This window comes from Capricornis sumatraensis, chromosome 7, assembly GCF_032405125.1.
Source record: "Capricornis sumatraensis isolate serow.1 chromosome 7, serow.2, whole genome shotgun sequence".
In the NCBI taxonomy this organism is placed as follows: domain Eukaryota; kingdom Metazoa; phylum Chordata; class Mammalia; order Artiodactyla; family Bovidae; genus Capricornis; species Capricornis sumatraensis.
Window position 1 is genome coordinate 111153412 of NC_091075.1, and position 23224 is coordinate 111176635.

The following is a 23224-nucleotide window of genomic DNA, read 5'->3' on the forward strand; positions in this document are numbered from 1 at the left end:
GCATCATTAGAGAATCATGGGGAAATCAGAACTGGGCAATTTCAGAACTTTCTGGGGATCATCTAACCCAGTTTTCTTGCGTTATAGTTGATGAGAAGGAGGCTCAGAGGGACGTGACTGGCTCAAGGTCCCCCGGTGCTCGGTTGGCTGATAATCTGTGTGTGGGGTGTGTGTGTAGGGTTGGGGGGAGCTGGATGATGGTCTAGACCAAGGGCTGCTTTAAGTAACTCAGGTTGTCTTGGCACCAGGGCGGGAAAGAGGGTAGAGGAAGGGAAAGCAAAACCGCTAGATAACAAGTGGGAAGATCCTTAACATCTCCGTTTTTTCAGCTTGCTGCAGCAGCAGCAACAAGAGCTGGCTGGTTTCCCCTCAGTAGACGCAGCAGTACTTTTTTTCTTTTTTTTTTGCTGTGGAATGTGGTGTTAAACGCAATAGGTCAGCACTAAGCGACTGAAGCGACTTAGTAGCAGCAGCAGCAAGCTTGAACAAAATGTGACGACTGATTAAGAAATGAAGGAACGGTAAGTCACAGCCGGCGAGTCCTGATTATGATATTGCTTATCAACGCGCTCCCCCCACCTCAACACCCTCCCCCCCGCCCCCACCTCCCGTCCAGGAACAAACAAAGCTGCAGGAGGGGAAGCTGAACCCAGAGGTCCTTGTCCTGGGGACACGTTAATTCTCGCCGCGACAGTCATCTGTGAGGAAATCCGGGGTTGCAGGAGAACAGCTTCAAGCGGGCTGCGGGCGCTCTCGGGTGGGCGTCATGGTCCCCTGCGCCCTCCTTACCGTGCATCTTGCTTTCCAGCAGATGCATTGAGATGATCAAAGAGGGATGCAGTCAAGGATTAAAGACAGCTCCCCCTGGTGGATGGGCCTGGGAAGCGCAGGGCATGTCCAGAGCAGGCGTTGAGCATATATTCACTCTGGATGTTCCAGAAGGCTGGATCAACAGGCCTTGCATGGTGCCTGGCCTGGAGCAAGCCTGCTCCTCACTTACATTCCTGGATGGACAAATCACTCTATTTTTTTCCCTCTGTCACTATTTCTTCATGCCTCATGTTTAGATAAGGCACTGTGTCCTACAAATATGTGTTGAGATATGAGTGATGGGTCGAATGAACGTGGTGGTTGCCTTTTCACCGACTCACTCACTAGTTTATTCATTAAGCACATAGAGGGAGGATAACTCAGGCCTCCCCTTGTAGATTAAGATCTAATTGGGGACTTCCCTGGTAGTCCAGTGCTTAAGAATCCGCTTGCCAATAAGGGGACACAGGGTCCATTCCTGGTCGGGGAAGACTCCACATGCCGCAACTAAGGGGCAAGTAAGCCTGTGCACCACAACTTTTGAAGCCTGTGGGCCCTAGAGCCCATGCTCTGCAGCCAAAGAAGCCACCGCAATGAGAGAGCTGAGCACTGCAGCCAGACTTAGCCCCTGCTCGATGCAACTAGAGAAAGCCAGTGTGCAGCAAAGAAGACCCAGTACAGGCGCAAATATAAATTAAATTAAAAAAAATAAAAAGATCTATTGGGGAAGCAGACAACAACTTTGTAAATAAGTAGGTTACCAAAATAATGCTTGCTAGAATATCACACGTGCTAGCAGGCGCTAGTGGTAAAGAGCCTGCCTGCAGTGCAGGAGACCCCCGGGTTTGATCCCTGGGTCAGGAAGATCCCCTGGAGAAGGGAATGGCCATCCACTCTTGCCTGGGAAATCCCATGGACAGAGGAGCCTGGTGGGCTACAGTCCATGTGGTCACAAAGAGTCAGGCATGACTAACACCTAACACTATATGATTGCGTTTCTGAGTAAAAGCAAACTGTGGTGCAGATAGGTTAAGTAACTTGTCCCAATCACCTGTCAGCAAACACTGGGGCTGCGATTTGAAGGCAGACCACGCGGTTGTGGGGTTTATCTCTTCATCCATAATGCAGGCGCTTAACTGCCTCATGTCGGGGTCCCCAGTGCCCTGGTGTGTGTTGTGGGCAGTGCGTAGACTCCTGCGACTTGTCTCTGACAACACTTACACTTTGTCCCATTTTTCATTGCATTACCACCCAAAGCCATTTCAGCCTTAGGACCTCAGCGCTGTGAGCCTGTGGGCTCCCTGCACCCCCGACTGCCTCCCGGCCCCTCCCCCATGGCCCCTCCCCCAGCTCATCCCCTCCATGGTTCTCCTCTAGAACCCATTAACCCCTCTTTTCCCTCAAGAGGTACTGGGGGATGAGGTTTTTTTTTTTTTTTTTTTTCCTTTTCGTGCCTTAGGGGTATGTGTTTCTTGGAGGGTAGGCTCTCATTTCTATGAATGCAGTTGGATTTGAAATTCACGTTGTAAAGGTTTCCTGTTTTGTATTTTGCCAAATGTTCATACATAAAGCTCTTTCCTAAGGAGACGAAGTCTTGGTCCTCCCCCATCTCTGTGCCAAGCTGTAGCTTTACGTTCACTTTGCTTCACTGCAAAAACAATTTGTGTGTGTGTGGCTCTGTGCTTAGTGACAGGGAGAGGGCAAGTTGAGAGGGATTCAGGTTCTGCTCAGGGACAGAGGAGGGACAGATGATGCTTACTGGAAGTTTTCATCAAGGAGGTAGAATTTTGGCCAACCTTTGAAAGATGTTTGGATTTTGATAGATGAAGGAGAAAGGCAAGTGTGTGAATCTGATAAGGGGTTAAAACACACAATATATGAGTAACTCAAACAACCTCCCTGATGGCTCAGTAGATAAAGAATCCACCTGCATTGCAGGAGACACAGGAGACTCAGTTTCGATCTCTCGGTTGGGAAGATCCCCTGGAGTAGGAAATGCCAACCCACCTTAGTATTCTTGCCAAGAAAATCCCATGGACAGAGGAGCCTGGTAGGCTACTCTAAAGGGTTGCAAAGAGTCAGGCCTGACTGAATGACTAAGCATGCGCACAAACAACTCAGCAGCAGGAAAGCACATAACCTGGTTAAAAAATGGATGAAGAATATGGATAAACATTTCTCCAAAGAAGACATACAAATGGCCAACAAGTATATGGAAAGGTACTCACCATGATTAGTCATTCAGTTCAGTTCAGTCGCTCAGTCATGTCCGACTCTTTGCAACCCCATGAATCGCAGCACACCAGGCCTCCCTGTCCATCACTGTCTCCCGGAGTTCACTCAGACTCATGTCCATTGAGTCTGTGATGCCATCCAGCCATCTCATCCTCGGTCTTCCCCTTCTCCTCCTGCCCCTAATCCCTCCCAGCATCAGAGTCTTTTCCAATGAGTCAACTCTTTGCATGAGGTGGCCAAAGTACTGGAGCTTCAGCTTTAGCATCATTTCTTCCAAAGAAATCCCAGGGCTGATCTCCTTAGAATGGACTGGTTGGATCTCCTTAATAAGTCATTAGGGAAATACAAATCAAAACCACAATGAACTGTCACCTCACACCTGTTACAACGGCCATTATCAAAAAGACAAGAGATAACAAGAGCTGGCAAGGATGTGGAGAAAAGGGAGCCCGCTGCACCATTGGTGGGAATGTAAATTGGTACAGTCCCTCTGGAAAACAGTAGGAAGATGTCTCAAAAAATTAAAAATAGAGAGACAAAGAATCTGAGTTTAATTAAGAGAAGAAACTTTGTTATATGGATGACAAATACAGTCTTAGCCCTGAGCTTAGTATTCTTTTAATATAGAAGATAAGGGGTGATTAGGCAAGCAACACCAGTTTGTTTCATATTATTTAATATAAATACAGGTAATATACAATCTCATGAAGTAAAACAAAAGAGAATTATTAAAAGAATACCTATAGGTTAATAGAAACATTGGGGCTTCCCTGGTGGCTCAGAGGGTAAAGAATCGCCTGCAAGAGGGGACACGTGGGTTCAATTCCTGGGTCATGAAGATCCCCTGGAGAAGGAAATGACAACCCATTCCAGTATTCTTGCCTGAAGAATTCCATTACAGAGGTGCCTGGTGGGCTAAAGTCCATGGAGTTTCCAAGAGTCGGACATGATTGAGTGACTAACATTTTCACTTTCAAACAATATATAAAATTTCCTTTTTGTGAACATAATGGTTGTCTGAATTGAATATTGCATTGTGATTACAAAGAAAAAAATAGAACTACCATATATAATCCAGCAATCTCATTTCTAGGTTAATATATTAAAAAAAAATGAAATTAGTATCTTGAGTAAAGACTGTACCTCTTGTTCATTGTGGCAGTGCAATAGTCAAGATAGGGAAATAATCTGTGTCTGTTGATGGATGAATGGATAAGGAAAATGTGATCCACACGCACACATATGTATATATATGTCACATATCATCGTGTATATATATATATATATTTTTTTTTTCAAGTATAAAAGCAAGAGAGTTCCAGAAAAACATCTACTTCTGTTTTACTGATTACTCCAAAGCCTTGTGTGGATCACAACAAACTGGAAAATTCTTCAAGGAATACCAGACCACCTGACATGCCTCCTGAGAAATCTGTATGCAGATCAGAAACCAACAGTTAGAACTGGACATGGAACAGCAGGCTGGTTCCAAATCAGAAAAGGAGTACATCAAGACTGTATATTGTCACCCTGCTTATTTAACTTATATGCAGAGTACATCATGAGAAATGCTGGGCTGGAAGAAGCACAAGCTGGAATCAAGATCACTGGGAAAAATATCAATAACCTCGGATATGTAGATGACACCACCCTTATGGCAGAAAGTGAAGAACTAAAGAGCCTCTTGATGAAAGTGAAAGAGGAGAGTGAACAAGTTGGCTTAAAACTCAACATTCAGAAAATTGAGATCATGGCATCTGGTCTCATCACTTCTTGGCAAATAGATGGGAAAACAATGGAAGCAGTGGGAGATTTATTTTCTTGGGCTCCAAAATCACTGCAGATTGTGACTGCAGGCATGAGATTAAAAGACATTTGCTCCTTGGAAGAAAAGCTATGACCAACCTGGACAGCATATTACAAAGCAGAGACATTGCTTTGCCTACAGAGGTCCATCTAGTCAAAGCTATGGTTTTTCCAGTAGTTATGTATGAATGTGAGAGTTGGACTATAAAGAAAGCTGAGCACCAAAGAATTGATGCTTTTGAACTGTGGTGTTGGAGAAGACTCTTGAGAGTCCCTTGGACTGCAAGATCTAACCAGTCCATCCTAAAGGAGGTCAGTCCTGGGTGTTCTTTGGTAGGACTGATTTTGAAGCTGAAACTCCAATACTTTGGCCACCTGATGGGAAGAGCTGACTCATCTGAAAAGACCTTGATGCTGGGAAAGATTGAGGGCAGGAGGAGAAGGGGACGACAGAGGATGAGATGGTTGGATGGCATCACCCACTCAATGGACATGGGTTTGGGTGGAGTCTGGGAGTTGGTGATGGACAGGTAGGCCTGGCGTGCTGCGGTTTATGGGGTCTCAAAGAGTTGGACACGACTGAGCAACTGAACTGAACTGAAAGGCCCTTTCTCCAAATACAGTCTCATACTGAAGTCCTGGGAGGCAAGTTAGTGCTTCAGCATATGACTTTGAAAGAGACATCATGCAGTTCATCACACAGACATCAAGCTAGATTTTTTCCCCCATCTTGAACACTGCTGAAGCTTTTATTTTAAACTTAAAGAAGTTTTTTTTTTAAATTTTATATTGGAGTGTAGTTAACAAACATTTTAAGCATTTTGGTATCCATGATAATTTGATGACTAGTCTTACCACCCTGTCTGGCGGCATGAAACAGGACTGTCTTCATGATGAGTATATGTAGGACGTGGCCAAGGACCTGTTGTACCTTGCTGTCAATTCCTCCTGGTTGTGTATGGAAGAATATCATCATCAGGGCATCAGGTGAAGGTCTCCATAAAGATGGAGAGCTTGAGAGCATGAGCAAGTTTTCATTGTTTCCAGAGAGACATTTCTTAAAATTTCATTTTTAATTGGAAGGTGATTGCTTTACAGTATTGTATTGACTTCTGCCACACAACAGCCTGAATCAGCCATTAAGTACACATGTCCCCTTGCTCTCCCCCCTCACCCTTCACCCCATAGCAGCCTCTAGATTGTTATAGAGTACTGCTGCCGCTGCTGGCAGTTGTGCCTGACTCTGTGTGATCCCATAGATTGCAGCCCACCAGGCTCCCCCGTCCCTGGGATTCTCCAGGCAAGAACACTGGTGTGGGTTGCCTTTTCCTTCTCCAATGCATGAAAGTGAAAAGTGAAAGTGAAGTCGCTCGGTCGTGTCCGACTCTTAGCGACCCCATGGACTGCTGCCCACCAGGCTCCTCTGTCCATGGGATTTTCCAGGGAAGAGTACTGGAGTGGGTTGCCACTGCCTTCTCTGGCCGCAAAGTACTACTCAGCCATTAAAAGGAATGCATTTGAGTCGGTTCTGGTGAGGTGAATGAACCTACAGCTTGTTACACAGAGTGGAGTCAGTCAGATCCACATTTTGCTCTTGGGAGGGAGTGGCAGATTAGGGAGAGGCCAGGTCAGCCGTATAGATTGGGTTGAATAATGGGAGAGGCATTGTGAGCTAAAGATGAGACAAGGATCGTTATTTTTTTTAGAGTTTCCAAGCTTTTTATTTACTTTGTAATGGCTACAGATAACATATGTGCTCTGTCGTGTCCAGCTCTTTTGCGACCCCATGGACTGTAGCCCACCAGGTTCCTCTCTCCATGGGATTTCCCTACGCAAGAATACTGGAGTAGGTTGCCTTTCCTTTTCCAGGGGATCTTCCTGACACAGGGATCAAACCCAGGCCTCCCACATTGCAGGCAGATTCTTTACCAGTTGAGCCATAAGGGAAGCCCAAGAGTACTGGAGTGGGTAGCCTATCTCTTCTCCAGGGGATCTTCCCGACCCAGGAATTGAACCCAAGTCTCCTGCATTGTAGGTGGATTCTTTACCAACTGAGCTGTAAGGGAAGCCAGTTGAGTAGATGATGCTGTTTAACCGTCTCATCCTCTGTTGTCTCCTTCTCCTCCAGCCCTCAGTCTTTCCCAGCATCAGGATCTTTGTCAGTGAGGCAACTCTTCTCATCGGGAGGCCAAAAATTTGGAGCCTCAGCCTCAGTCCTTGAAGTGAATAGTCAGAGTTGATTTCCTTTAGAATTGACTGGTTTGATCTTCTTGTAGTCCGAGGGAATCAAGAGTCTTCTCCAGCACCACAGTTTGAAAACATCAATTCCTTGGTGCTCAGCCTTCTGTATGGTTCAACTCTTATATCTGTACATGACTGCTGGAAAAACCATAGCTTTGAATATGTGGAATGAAGCCTAAATGTCTAACCCTAAATGCTGCCCACTGTATGCAGCTCTCTGAGCAAACTCAGCTACTCTTTTTACCCAGGTTTAGTTCTTGTTTTCATCCTTAATTGTCCTTCTTGCCATCCTTGTTGGCCTGGGAGACAAGGAGACCATGGTATTTTTAAAAGTTATCTATTTGAGAACATTTACGGTTTATACTTATATTATTTTGTTTTCACCAACAGGAAATAATTTCTTGTAGAGTTGACTTGTTGACAATTTAGTCCCTCAGTTTTAGTCTGAGGAAGTTTTTATTTCCCTTTCTTTTTTGTCTGTGCAACTCTAGGTCATCAGTCCATTGGCTTGGCTTGTATTGCCAATGATGTAGTTATTTTTGTTATAAGCCACTCATTTTCCTTAATGATAGATTATGTCTTATTCCAAATTACGTGTGTGTGTGTGCAAGAGAGAGAAAGAAATGGCTGAAAAGTTTCTAAAGTATTGACAAATGTCAAAACATATGATGAAAAAGCTCAGAGAACACAGCATGGGGAAAAAGTATTTATTTATTTTGGCCATGCCTTGTGGCTTATGGGGTCTTAGTTCCCCAACCAAGGATTGAACCTTGACCATGCAGTGAAAGCACCAAGTCCTAACCACTGGACTGCCAAAGACTGCCAAGGAATTCTTTGGGTTGGCTTTATTTCTGAGCATGCAGAGCAGGTTATTTGTTCCCAAGTGCAGTTCCATGGAAGGAACCTAGCAGAACCTGGCAGGCTACAGTCCATGTGATCACAAAGAGTCAGGCTTGACTGAGTGACTCTTTCCTTTTGGTCTCCCCAGATGTCGCAGTGGTAAAGAATCTGCCTGCCAATGCAGGAGACACAAGAGACCCAGGTTCAATCCCTGGGTAGGTGAGATCTCCTGAAGAAGGAAAAGCAACCCACTTCAGAATTCTTGACTGGAAAATTCCATGGACAGAGGAGCCTTGTGGGTTACAGTCATTGGGATGACAAAGAGTCAGACTGCGTGCTTTGCAATATCCTAGCAGCTGACTGAAGCTCAGGGATGCAAAGTGAATTTCAATTGTGTTGTGAGGTTGAATTGTATCTCCTCAAAAATGCACATGGAAGTCTTAACCCTGGTACCTGTGAATGTGACTTTACTTGGAAATAGTATGGTTGCAGATGAATTTAGTTGAGCTGAGGCCATACTGAGAAGCTTCCCTGGTGGCTCAGATGGTAAAGAACCTGCCTGCAACACTGGAGACCTGGGTTCGATCCCTGAGTTAGGAAGATCCCCTGCAGCAGGAAATGGCAACCCACTCCAGTATTCTTGCCTGGAGGATTCCAAGGGAGAGGAGCCTGGCAGGCTACAGTCTGTGGGATCAAAAGAGTTGGACACGAGTAAGCGAATAACACATACTGAGTTAGGGTAGCCCTACATCTAACAATCCACACCCTTAGAGGAAGGCCATTTGTAGACACAGAGAGACACAGAGGGAAAAGGTGGCTATATGAAGATGGAGACGGAGACTGCAGTGATGCTTCTGCAAGCCAAGGAATGCCGGTAGTACCAGAAGCCAGGAGAGAGGCATGGGACAGACTCCGCTCCATAGGCTGCCAAGGAACCAGCCTTACAGACCTCCTGACTGTGTACTTCTCACCTCCAGAACCACGAGACAATACACTTCTGTCATATAAAGCTGCTGGGTTTGTGAAACTCTGTTAAGGAAGCCTAGAACACTGTCATAGAAGCGGAGGGAGAAACATTCATAAAAATAACTGCTTTGGAGGATAGTAAGTGTGACTCAGAGAGAATGGGAGGTGCAGGATATGTCTGGGGACTTGGAGGAAAGAATTAGTTTCAAGGAGGCTGAGGATTATGGTTTCAGGATCTCCATACAAATGGCAGATTATGAGAAATAAAAGAAACTAATGACAAAAGGTGGTAAGTGTGATATTTTAGAGTCACCAAGACTTGTGATGGGGTTTAGTACTGATACATGCTGAAATGAAAAATATAAACTATTGTGCATCTGTGCTCAGTTGATTCGGTCATGTCCAACTCTGTGACCCCATGAACTGTAGCCCGCCAGGCTCTTCTGTCCTTGGGATTTTTTCAGCAAGAATGTTGGAATGGCTTGCCATTTCCTTCTCCAATAACCTATTGTGTCAGGACATAATTTGTATTAAAAAAAAAAAGACAGGGGACTTCCCTTGTGGTCCAGTGGTTAAGACTCTGTGCTTCCCATGTGGGAGACTCGGATTCGATCCCTGGTTAAGGAACTAAGATCCCAATGCTTCACAAGCACACTCCCCCCAAAATTCTTAAAAAAAAAAAAAAAAAGACAGACATGCTTATGGAAATCTGAGGGCCTGAGAGGGAAAACAGGCCAGCAGAGCATAGGGTGAGGAGATAAATAAAGATGCATGGAAGTTCTGGCTTTAAAGGTGTCATAAGAGCCATGTGGATTTTCGAGTACAGTGGCTGGATGTCTTTCTTGCCCAGGTGATGAAGTTGCTCAGAGCTAGGACATCCCCAGATATCGGCCACAAGCTTTATTTGGCTGAAAGTGGGAAAGCTTGATCCATTTTTGTCTTGCTTTACTGATCATTTAAAGGGCTTGATAAAGGACAGAAATGGTATGGACTTAACAGAAGCAGAAGATATTAAGAAGAGGTGGCAAGAATACAGAGAAGAACTGTACAAGAAAGATCTTCATGACCCAGGTAATCACGATGGTGTGATCACTCACCTAGAGCCAGACATCCTGGAATGTGAAGTCAAGTGGGCCTTGGAAAGCATCACTATGAACAAAGCTAGTGGTGGTGATGGAATTCCAGTTGAACTACTTCAAATCCTGAAAGATGATGCAGTGAAAGTGTTGCACTCAATATGCTAGCAAATTTGGAAAACTCAGCAGTGGCCACAGGACTGGAAAAGGTCAGTTTTCATTCCAATCCCAAAGAAAGGCAATGCCAAAGAATACTCAAACTACAGCACAGTTGCACTCATCTCACACGCTAGTAAAGTAATCCTTAAAATTCTCCAAGCCAGGCTTCAGCAGTACATGAACCGTGAACTTCCAGATGTTCAAGCTGGTTTTAGAAAAAGCAGAGGAACCAGAGATCAAATTGCCAATATCCGCTGGATCATTGAAAAAGCCAGAGAGTTCCAGAAAAACATCTATTTCTGCTTTATTGACTATGCCAAAGCCATTGACTGTGTGGATCACAATAAACTGTGGAAAATTCTGAAAGAGATGGGAATACCAGACCACCTGACCTGCCTCTTGAGAAACCTGTATGCAGGTCAGAAAGCAAGAGTTAGAACTGGACATGGAACAACAGACTGGTTCTAAATAGGAAAAGGAGTTCATCAAGTCTGTATATTGTCACTCTGCTTGTTTAACTTATATGCAGAGTACATCATGAGACATGCTGGGCTGGAGGAAGCACAAGCTGGAATCAAGATTTCTGGGAGAAATATCCATAACCTCAGATATGCGGATGACACCACCCTTGTGGCAGAAAGTGAAGAAGAACTAAAAAGCCTCTTGATGAAAGTTCAGTTCAGTTCAGTTCAGTTGCTCAATCGTGTCTGACTCTTTGCGACCCCATGGATCACAGCACGCCAGGCCTCCCTGTCCATCACCAACTCCCGGAGTTCACTCAGACTCACGTCCATCGAGTCCATGATGCCATCCAGCCATCTCATCCTCTGTCGTCCCCTTCTCCTCCTGCCCCCAATCCCTCCCAGCATCAGAGTCTTTTCCAACGAGTCAACTCTTCGCATGAGGTGTCCAAAGTACTGGAGCTTCAGCTTTAGCATCATTCCTTCCAAAGAAATCCCAGGGCTGATCTCCTTCAGAATGGACTGGCCGGATCTCCTTGCAGTCCAAGGGACCCTCAAGAGTCTTCTCCAACATCACAGTTCAAACGCATCAATTTGTTTATCTATTTTATATATGGTACTATGTATATGTTACTCCCAGCATATATTTCTTAATTTATCCTTCCTTCCCAAGAGTTTCTTCAATGATTTTTTTTTTTTTTTTTGGCTGTGCTGCACGGGATATTCCAGTTCCCCAACCAGGGATTGAACCTGCGCTATGGCAGTGGAAGAACTGAATCCTAACCACTAGACCATCAATGAACTCCCCCTAACCTAATTCCCACTGCACCAAGGTTTTTAAAAAAGTTTGGAGAAATCCTTTAGTTCTTGTTGGGGGAATAATGCAAAATTCTTTTTTTTTTTTTTTTCATTCTTCCCCTTCCTTTCCCTTTCACAATTAGCACCATGTACTTCTGTCTTGTAAGTGAGTCTTTAAAGGGTATTGAGAATCCCATGGGCAAAGGAGCCTGGCAGGCTACAGTCCATGGAGTCCCAAAGAGTTAGACATGACTCAGCGACCAACACTTTAAGGGGTGTTACAGTTTAACCTTTAGAAGTTGAAACTAGCCAGTCCTGGAGTTTGGGGGAGGCTGGAATTGGTGTTCAGCAGGAAGTCAGATAGCCTCATCACAAAGCTCCCATGCACAGCTGCATCCAGGCAGCTGGCACACCCCAGATATTCTGGAAGGACGACGAGTCATTATGCATCAGCAGGGCAGTCTGTTGGTTGTGCTTTTCACCTGCTGCTGTTCATACATGTTAAATAGAAATGGCAGCTTGTTTTGTTTCATTGTTATTAATTTAGATTACTGTACACTACTAGACGAACCTTACACTGTTTTGTTGGCATCTTGTGGGGATGAAAATGTTCGCATCCCTTGTGGTTTAAAGCTATAATTGTCTATTAACTGTATATTACGAGGTATATTACTATGAATTTTAATGTGAACTGGCCTGTTATGGTTAAAGCAGGGGTATACATCACCTTTATCACCTGCAAGTGTTGTACAGAATACAGTTTAGTGCTAACAATAGAGTCAGGCTGGTTAGTTTGAATCATGGTCTCATGCAAACTATTTAAGCTTCATGCTGCATGCTAAGTCACTTTAGTTGTGTCCAACTCTTTGTGACCCTATGGACTATAACTCGCCTGGCTCCTTTGTCCATGGGATTCTCCAGGCAAGAATACTGGAGTGGGTAGCCATTTCCTTACTCCAGGGGATCTTCCTAACCCAGGGATCAAACCTGGGTCTCCCACACTGAGGGCAGATTCTTTACCATTTGAGTCACCGGGGCCACCATAACAAGAATACACCCATTTATTTTCCAATGCGTGGTAAAATGAGATCAAGGACAAATGAATGGTCTCTATTCATTTGCAATCAATTTTTCTTCGCACTTTTTGTGGGCATCTGGAGGGGCTATGTTTGGAAAGTGTGAAAGTGTTAGTTGCTCAGTTGTGTCAGCCTCTTTGGGACCCCATAGATTGTAGCCCACCAGGCACCCCTGTCCATGGGATTCTCCAGGCAAGAATACTGGAGTGGGTAGCCATTCCCTTACTCCAGGGGATCTTCCTGACTCAGGGATTGAACCCAGGTCTCCCACATTGCAGGGGAATTCTTTATTGTCTGAGCCACCAGGGCCTATGTCTTACTCATCCCAGATCCCCATAATCTAAGTTAGCCTTTGATGCATGAATGGTGAAGTCAAGACCTTCTCACTGGTATTTTCAGTTACCCTGGTCTCTGCTGATGATGCTAACAATGTATTGTTCTGCTTGGGAACACCACCTGGATAGAATCTTTCTAGATTCCACTCTGAATCCAGTGTTACTTGAGTGAAAGTTATTGAAACTTCACAAGCTGAGGAATCCCAGTTGAACATCTGGAAAGTGTCATTTTCCACTAGTACTTCTTAAAATTCTTGGAGCTCACTGATGATAGCTTTCTTGTCTTGAAATGAACCTTAGTAATAGCCTACAGGTCAGGAACTGATCCAAAGATGTGATGTTATTTTCTGGAGCTTACTCAGACAGTCAGGGGTAGATTCCAGACTGGACACCAGGTCTCCCACACTGTCCTGTGTACCTTTCAATTGCATATAGAAGGAGAATTTGGAATATCACAGATTCTACAATATGGGCTTTGCTTATATGTCCCATAACATTTGGTTTAAAGCTGAAAAATTCAAATAAATATTCATATCTTGCTGTTTAAATTTCTTTTTAATTTAGTTTTTACCGGAGGATAATTGCTTTACGATATTGTGTTGCTTTCTGCCATACAGCAACATGAATCAGATATAGGTGTACATAAGTCCCCTCTAGGTTGTCACAGAGCACTGAGCTTGAGCTCCCTGCATAAAAGAGTGCACCCCACTGGCTGTCTATTTTAGGATGGCAGTGAATATGTCTCAGTGCCACCCTTTCCATTGTCCCACCCTCTCCTTCTCCACCTCTGTCTTCATTGCTGCCTTGCAAATAAGTTTATCAGGACCATCTTTCTAGATTCCATATTGTATACTGCTTTTTTAACAAATGAAAACTTTAAAAGGCTTTTTTAAACAATGAACATTTTCAGACTTACAAAGACATCTGTAGAATGCTCATAGACAATGAAACTGTGGTAGTATTGGTTGGCCAAAAAGTTGGCTTGGGTTTTTCTATAAAATGATACTTTTTGGCCACCCCAATATCACTTAAGGCACTCAGTGAAATCTCAGTGAAAGTTCTGTACAGTTAATATATATATATATATATGTATATATATATTTGCATACCACAAATCAAGTAAATATTCTACGGAAAACACTGAAGGGTATCATTTGTGGACTTTTCTAAGCATCCATGAAACAAACTAGACAAACTCAAATGATTCTACTAATGGAAGCCTTAGATAAAAATGGTTTGAATCAAAGTTTGAATCAAGATCCATTAAAATATTACTTTAGCAAATAAGCCATTTGTGAAATTGGATTTTCAAACAAATGACTAATCTGTATTTTGAAGTGAGTGGCTTACAGTTCTGCTTGAAAAGGGAGAAATTTGTGAATTTAGGGGAAGGATAATTTCCTAATGTCTATATTAATAGTGTTCAAGTATAACAATGATTATCAATTAATCAATGTCAGGCAATAACTCGATAAATGACCCAGATACAGTCTGTCACTCCTTAGAACTATCTCAGTCTTTTCCACCTATTTCTATTAATAGTATGGCAATAATCACCTGGAAAGAGTAGGTAGCCTGTGACCTACTATGTGCAGGGACCATGCCACTTTCTTTCTTTCTCCCTTCTTTCTTTCATTTTACTATCTTTCTTTTTCTCTCCCTTTCTCTCTCTCTCTTTCTTTTTCTTCCTTTCTTATTTTTTTTCCTCTCTCTATTTCTTTCTTATAGATGAGTTGAGTTGTTCAATGTTGTTTTTTAGTTGCAAAGTAGTGTCTGACTCTTTTACAACCCCATGGACTGTAGCCCACCAGGCTCCTCTGTCCATAGGATTCCTCAGGCAAGAATTCTCAAGTGGGTTGCCCTTTCCTGCTCCAGGGGACTTTTGCAACCCAGGGATTGAACCCAAGTCCCCTGCATTGGCAGGCAGATTCTTTACCACGCAGCCACCACTCAATATCATGTACGAAATGAGCAGCAGATTCACAATCGGCACTCATGCTCTCCAAATTCTGTGGGAACAAATGGAGATCAAACAAAAATGAGAACAGCAAAGGCTATTTTTTCTGAACTTACTCTAGCAAAGGGATCTATATCATGCATTTAGGCAGAGACTGAAAGCAGTCAGGGGAGTATACAAACTGTATTTTGGAAAAAGGGAAGGCTTCATACACGCCTTAATTGGAGGCTGAAGCATGAGTAAGTGGTCAGGGTAACTGGAAGTGGTACATCCTGTGTGATTAGTTAGGGGTGAAGATTTAACTGTCCCTGGTTCATCCTAAGTTGGAAACAGGAACAAAATTTAGGCAAGCTGTCAATTGTTATTTGTTGAGTCCTGTCCCAAGGCCACAGGTGTGAGGCCTTGTACCAAGGCCACAGAAGCGGAGCCCAGAGCCAAGGTCTCCTCTGAAACTGAGTCCCTCTGTGATGGTTGCCAAAACCTCCTGGGATCATCACCAGCCAGTTTCATGACTTCCAATTAGGCAAGAATGCCCACCCCTGTAATCACCCAATAGCACCCTAACCAATCACCTAATGCCAATCTTCCAGCAGGAATTTATAGTTTTGAGGCTATAAACATTGGCTACTAATCCATGGAAATGGTCCAGTCTCCCCAGCCTGTAGGGAGGTGTCGGCCCACAATGCTTGCAGTGCCCACATTATCTCTGCTCTTTGTTCTTAATAAACTTGCTCCCTTCTGAACTGTTCTGTGTCTGGAAGTTCTTTTCCAACCCATTGTCAGACTGCCTCAATGTTGATCAAGTCCTAGCTGTTTGAGACTGAGAATCACAGAACTTCTTGTTTGATTTCTTGGACAAGTTGCTAGAGGTTGTGGTTTGACATCCCGTAAGTCTGACTTACAATTAACAGGTGGTGACCTGAGCTGGTTACTGTTGGTAACAGGTTGGTTTCCTAGGCTGGTTGCTATAGATGGTGCGTCAGAATTCACATGAGTTCATGTGGTCATTTTTATATGTGGCCAGGCCAGTGTTTCTTTGTATACTCAGCCCATCAGTTCAGTTTTCTTTCTTCTAGATCAGGGGTAGCAAACTTTCTGCAAAGAACCAGATAGAAAGTATTTTCAGTCTGTGAGCCCTGCAGCCTCTGTCGCAATTACTCAGCTCTGACATTTTAGCACAAAATCAGCCACAGACAATATGTAAACAAATGGATTTGGCTGCGTTCCAACAAAACTTTATGTACAAAAACAGGCAGCATGCTTGATTTGGCCCTAGGGTTGTTGTTTGCCAATCCCTGTTCTAGGGGGAAGAGTTTGCACAAAATCAACAAATGTGCGAATAACAGCTGCCTCTTGGGTCATGACTCATTTCCTTTAGGCTGGGTTTTGTATTAATTGAAATTATGATCATTGTGGTCTGGTTTCTGAGTGATGTTATAATCAAGAAGCGTAGTTCAACAACCAAAAGATATTTAAAAATTCCATTATTTTTTCCTTCTTGTCGAAGGACATTATATGGTAGCCATTTAAAAGCTAAAGTGATCCTTCTTTTCTTTCTGTCCCATTCCTCCATGGCCCAAATGCCATTTTTAGAACCTCTTATTTGTCAAAACCCCCAAAGAAACCCAAATACTCTGTCATGCACACAGTGAATCAGCACTGTGAACTATCATTTTATTTTGTAAAATTTATTTATTTTTAATTGGAGGATAATTGCTTTACAATATCATATTGGTTTCTGCCATGCATCAACACGAATCAGTGGTAGGGATAGGTATGTTCCCTCACTCTTGAATCTCCTTCCCACCTCTCACCCCGTCCACCACTCTAGGTTGTCACCAAGCACCTGATTTGAGTTCCCTGAGTCATACAACAAATGCCCATTGGCTATCTAATTTTACATGTGGTAATGCGTATGTTTCAATGCTCCTCTCTCAGTATACCCCACCCTCTCCTTCCCACTGTGTCCACAAGTTTGTTCTCGATGTTTGCGTCTCCACTGCTGCCCTGAGATAGGTCCATCAGTCCCATCTTTCTAGATTCCATATATATGAGTTAATATAGGATATTTGTCTTTCTCTTTCTGAGTTAATTCATCCTGTATAATAGATTTTATGTTCATTCTTTTTACTTAAAAAAATTATTTATATTTCTCTGTGCCAGGTCTTAGCTGTGGCACACATGATCTTTGGTTGTGGTATGTGAACTCTTAGTTGCAGGATATAGGATCCACTTCCCTGACCCAGGTCCCTTGCATTGGGAGAGTGAGGTCTTAGCCCCTAGACAACCAGGGAAGTGACTCTTCTTCTGTATATACATGTCATCTGACAAACAAAAGTAGGTGAGAGCAACATTGTTAAATTGGTGAAGATGGCCTGTCCTGAGTCTGGCCCCCTCATGTTTGCGATGTGGCTGCCACAGTTCCAGGCATCACAGACACAAAAGTATCTGGTGGAAGTAAAACCCATTTCTCTCTGCATCCACTTATGAGTAAAAGCCTCTGGACCAAGCTTCTTAGTAAACTCATCCTCATGTCTCAGTCACCCAATCACATCACATGCTCATGCCCAGGTCCACATTGGTAAGGAAAATGGCACCATCAGGACCAGCTTTGACTAGGCAGTAGTCACCTGCTGAAGTTGGGGGTACATCCTGCCTGCTCTGCTGCACATGGCCTTCAATGGAGGGTGAGTGTGAATGAGTGCTGCTGAGGTTCTGTAGGAAAGACAGGGGAGAGGGCGGTCCATATTGAGAAGCCAATGAGTTGTATCTTCAGCAAGAGGCAAAGCGGCAGGTACAGACAATGGTTGTAGAGAAAATGCAGCTGAGGAGAGAGGACTGTGACGAGACCATCTCGAGGTTTTTAACATCTCCCAACATAGCTAGCTTCTCTGGTGTCTTAGATGGTAAAGAATTTGCGTGCAATGTTGGAGACCCTGGTTCAATCCCTGGGTTGGGAAGATCACCTGGAGAAGGGCATGGCAACTCACGTCAGTATTCCTGCCTGGAGAACCCCATGGACAGAGGAGCCTGGTGGGCTACAGGCACTCCATGGTGTTGTAAAGAACTGGACAAGACTGAGAAACTACGCTTCTACTTTCAAAGTAGAAACAGTCCAGGCTTCCTTTTTGTGGCAGACAAAAGGCTTGAATTCCTTCACAAAGGGTTGTCTTTCATCGTCCCCTGAATATATCATGTATGAGGCAAGAGCAGGTAACAAGAAGAGTGTCAAGTCAATAGAGGCAGTTTTTCTTCTCTGCAGCCCAATTTTGATGTCTGTTTTCATGCTTTCTAAAAATCTTACCCTCCTGTGTGTTGACTCTCTGGCAGACTTGAGCAGCAGGGACTCTGTCTGGATATGGAGATGAAAAGACCTGGCCGTGAACCTGGCTCTGCTACTTCCCTGTCTGTGACCTTGGACGAATTGTCTAACATGATGAGTATCAGTTACCCTGTCCGTACCATAGGAAGATGCTGTCCCAATGCCCTCCTTCCTTACTCAGTCAGATGTCATGAGGATTAAATGAAATTTTTCAGTGCCTGTGGCACATAGGTGCTAAACAGGTATTTTCCTTTTTCTTTGGATTAACCAAACCAATTTACTCATTGCTCCCCAAAGCCACATGTTTGTTTTATAATTTTCTACCTTCACATGCCATTTCTTCTCACTCTTTCTCCTGCCTCCCTCCAGTGCAATGCTGTCCCCTTCTTCGTCACCTTGGATCTGACCTGCTGTCTGAAGTCTGGCTTACCTCCATGCTGCTTGTGAAGTCCTATTCTCCATTCCAGACCCAGGGCTCCATTCTCTGACGGACCCATCAGGGGCATCCTGGGGAAACCCTCATAGGGTCAGATAGGATCCCAGAAGGTCAGCACCGTCCAGAGGACACGTGATCCTCAGGAGCATCACAGAAGTGGAACCAGGAAGATGCCTGGTTCTGAGATCAAGGGGCTATGTAAAATAATGGAGCAGGACTCCAGAGCTCAACAGAGAGAAAAATTATACTGGGAACCTTCAGTTGCAGTCCTGGTCCTTCCACATCTTCTTTTTTTTTTTTTTCAGGATAAGTTATATATTGTTATTTGAGCATGAACTACTCTGGTGGCTCAGATGGTAAACAATCTACCTGCAATGTAGGAGACTGGGGTTTAATCCCTGGATTGAGAAAACCCCCTGAAGGGAATGGCAACCTACTCCAGTATTCTTGCCTGGAGAATCCCATGGACAGAGGAGCTTGGCGGGCTACAGTCTATGGACAGAGGAGCCTGGTGGGCTCTAAGTCCATTGGGTCACAAAGAGCTGGCCATGACTGAATGACTAACCCATGCTTTCTCATCTTCAAAATGGAGTCCATACCTGCCTTTTCATCTGTCTTATCCTCCATGAGACTATAAACCCCAAGAGGCAGGGACTGTGTGTTATTATTAATTTATTTATTTTGGCAGCACCACACAGCTTGTGGGATCTTAGATCACTGACCAGGAATTGAACTTGGAGTCGCTGCAGTGAAAGGGTCCTAATCATTGGACTGCCAGGGACCATGTTTTATTTTTAACTTACCAGTTCCATCCAGCTCACAGTGTGTTAACTGGCACACAGTAGGTGCCATACATACTCGTTGAAAACTAAAATGAGTGTAAAATAAGAAAGTATAGATGTAAAGGTTTGTAAACTGAAGGTGTGACGCGCATGGAATACATTTTGTTCTCGCCACCTTAAGGTTAGCATCCATCTCTATGCCCAGTATGAATGCAGTTTGTGTTGGCTGATACATCGCTATGCAGTATAGAGCACACTATGAGGCTGTTTTAATAAATATGCAGGATCTTTTAAAGTGGAAGGACACCTGTCCTGTGCCAGATCATACCTCTAAATGTTGCCTTCAGGTTCTGTAACATCTAGTGGCAGGTAGGTAACACACATGTCTCTCACCTGTCTCCTCTGCACTCGGGGAAGACATTGCTAACTGATCACAATCCTTTTCCTCTAAGCCTGGATGTAGCTTCCAAATTCTTTTAAAACTATTTTTACAGGCAGCTGCTACCAAGTGACTGGAGCTGATCAGAAGTCAACTTAGGGGCTTCCTGGGTGGCTCAGTGGTGGAGAATCCCCCTGCCAGTGCAGGAGATGTGGGTTCGATCCCCGATGCGGGAGGGTCCCACAGCTAAAGCCCACGTGCCATAACTATTGAGCCTGTGCTCTAGAGCCTGGGAGCCACAATTCCTGAAGCCCATTTGCCCCAGAGTCTGTTCTATGCAACAAGAGAAGCTACTGCAAGGAGGAACCCACACAGCACAACTGAAGAGTAGCTCCTACTAGCTGCAACTGGAGGAAAGTTCTCGAAGCAGTGAAGATTCAGCACAGCCAATCACTCCATCAATAAAACTATTTAAAATATATATAAAAAAGAAGTCAACTCAACCTGAAGTCTATTTGCTACCCCTGGTCTTAACTGAAGAGTTCTATTTGCTTGTTTGTTTTCTGGAAGATCTCCATCGACAGAATCTCCACCGTGTCCTTTTGTTGACTATTTCTTTGTTTTCTTTTTTCACTATCAGAAAGGTCTCATACCCAAATGCAGTCTCTCTTGCTATAAAGATAAGGCTGTCCTTATCCTTCAACCCAAACAAATATCTCGAAGAAATACGGTGTGGTTTTTGCCTCTAGGAAATAAGCGAAATATCAAAGGAGGAATGAATCAGTCCACCTTGGGAAGATTACAGCGAAATTTAGTAGAAACACGCCCCTCCCCTTACACAGGCCACGCCTTGAACAACAGGTTTGAGTGCCCGGTTTAACTGGCTGCACTCGGCCACGTTTTTTTGTCTTCTAAAGCACTTTACAAACATTTCCTAATTGATTTATTGCCCTGGAACCAGTTCAGAACACAGCAACAAGAGTGATTAAAAGGCCAGAAGAATTGATTTATGATGAAAGATTAAGAATGGAATATGATCTGAAACTTGACCAAACTAAGATCCACGGGCAGACATCTGAGCAGCCTGTAATTACTTGGCAGAGCGTGAACTCCAAAGCGAGAGACGAATTATTTCACTCTGCCATTAGGGGTTTCAAAAGAGTAAAAAGAGAAAGTTTTCTTTTTTTTTTAATGAAGAAAAATTTAGTCAGGCATATTGATTCTCTAAGGGCTGTGGCCTCTCCCAGTAAGGGGCAGACTCAAGGTTGCTGTAAGACCAAGGTCCAGAGTGGAGAATGGCTCTCTTCTACCGTCAGGCATAAAACAACAGCCTCCTAATTCATCCCAGATACACCGTTGATGCTATATATAAAATACGTAACTAATGAGAACCTACTTAGGGATCTCTACTCAGTGCTCTGTGGTGACCTAAATAGGAAGGAAATTTAAAAAAAATAGGGGATCTATGAATATGTATAGCTGATTAACTTTGCTGTGAAGCAGAAACTAATATAACACTGTAAAGCAACTATTGGGGAAGCAACTTGTATCTCAGCTGGTAAAGAATCCACCTGCAATGTGGGAGACCTGGGTTCGATCCCTGGGTTGGGAAGATCCCCTGGAGAAGGGAAAGACTACCCACTCCAGTATTCTGGCCTGGAGAATTCCATGGACTAGTCCATGGGGTCTGGAAGAGTCGGATACAACTGAGCAACTTTCACTTTCACTTTTAAAGCAACTCTATTCCAATAAAAATTGATTAAAAATGAAAAAAAAAAAAAAAGCCTTCTTCTGCCCCACTGTTCCCATCCTCTCCTTTCCCATGGTTCATTGTCTTTAGCATATAATTTTGGAGGCTTTGCTATCTTTGTGTTTCTGTGGAGGATGCTCCCTGCTAGAAAAGACTGTCTCTAGGTTGACTGTGTGTTCCAAAATGTGTGAGATGTGGATATGTGTGAGATGACTTCATCCAGGTTTTTAGCAAGCAACTCATCTCAGGTTTGTAGAAAAGGTACAATAATCAAAACAATGGAACAGCTCAGGGAGTCTTTATGTTTCAAAATAGATTTCTGGTTTAACTTTTATTAATTATTTTAGAAGACGCATGTCTCTCAACTAAAGATAAATATTTTTCTTAACTTCAAGTTACTCATTAACTAATAAGTGCTTTCACCTATAAAGTGTTGAATGAGTGTTTACTATGCACGACTTATAATTCAGCAAACTTGGGGAGAGAGAAATGTTTTAAAGAAATTAAAGGCACAACCCCTGTCTGCAAGGAGCAGATTTAGAGGCTATAGAGGCCAGGATTCCCAAACTCTTCCTGTGTACATTCTGTGGGGCTGGATTCTTCTCCTTGGTGACTGAGGCCTGGGACTCTGGCCAGAGTTAAGTTTGGAAATTGGGGTAGGGTGGGGAATGGTTCTTCCTGTTTTTGTCAGATACGGCCCAGTGGAAATCAATGATGCTGATTCAGGCAAAATTGAACTTAAAAACTACTGGAAAAAAATGAACACTTTCAGATCCCAAAGCATAGTGGCTGCAAAACGGGTTAGTTTGATGGAGTAAACAGTTTCAAAAGAATGGGTAGGCACCTTATCTTAGGCAAAGGAGGTAAGAATATACAATGGGGAAAAGATACTCTCTTGAATAAGTAGTGCTGGGAAAACTGGACAGCTCCATGTAAAAGAATGAAATAGAACACTTCCTAACACCGTACACAAAGATAAGCTCAAATGGATTAAAGACCTAAATGTAAGACCAGAAACTGTAAAACTCTTAGAAGAAAACAGGCAAAACACTCTTTGACATAAATCACAGCAAGATCCTCTATGACCCATCTCCTAGAGTAATGGAAATAAAAACAAAAATAAGCAAAAGGGACCTAATTAAGCATAAAAGCATTTGCACTGCAATGGATATCATAAACAAGATGGAAAGACAACTGTCAGAATGGGAGAAAATAATTGCAAGTGAAGCAACTAAGTATTAATCACCAAAATATACAAGCAGTTCATGTAGCTCAATATCAGAAAAACAAACAACCTAATAAAAAAATGGACAGAAGACCTAAATACCAGACATTCGTTCAAAGAAGACATAGAGATGGTTAATAAACACATGAAAAAAATGTTCAACCTTGCTTATTATTAAGGAAATGTGAATCAAAACTACAAAGAGCTATCACCTCATACCAGTGAGAATGGCCACCATCAAAAAGTCTACAAACAATACATTCTGGAGAGGATGTTGAGGAAAGGGAACCCTTTTGCACTGTGGGAATGGAAATTAATACAGCCACTATGGTCACGTATGGATGTGAGAGTTGGACTGTGAAGAAAGCTGAGCGCCAAAAATCGATGCTTTTGAACTGTGGTGTTGGAGAAGAGTCTTGAGAGTCCCTTGGACTGCAAGGAGATACAACCAGTCTATTCTGAAGGAGATCAGCCCTGGGATTTCTTTGGAAGGAATGATGCTAAAGCTGAAACTCCAGTACTTTGGCCACCTCATGTGAAGAGTTGACTCATTGGAAAAGACCCTGATGC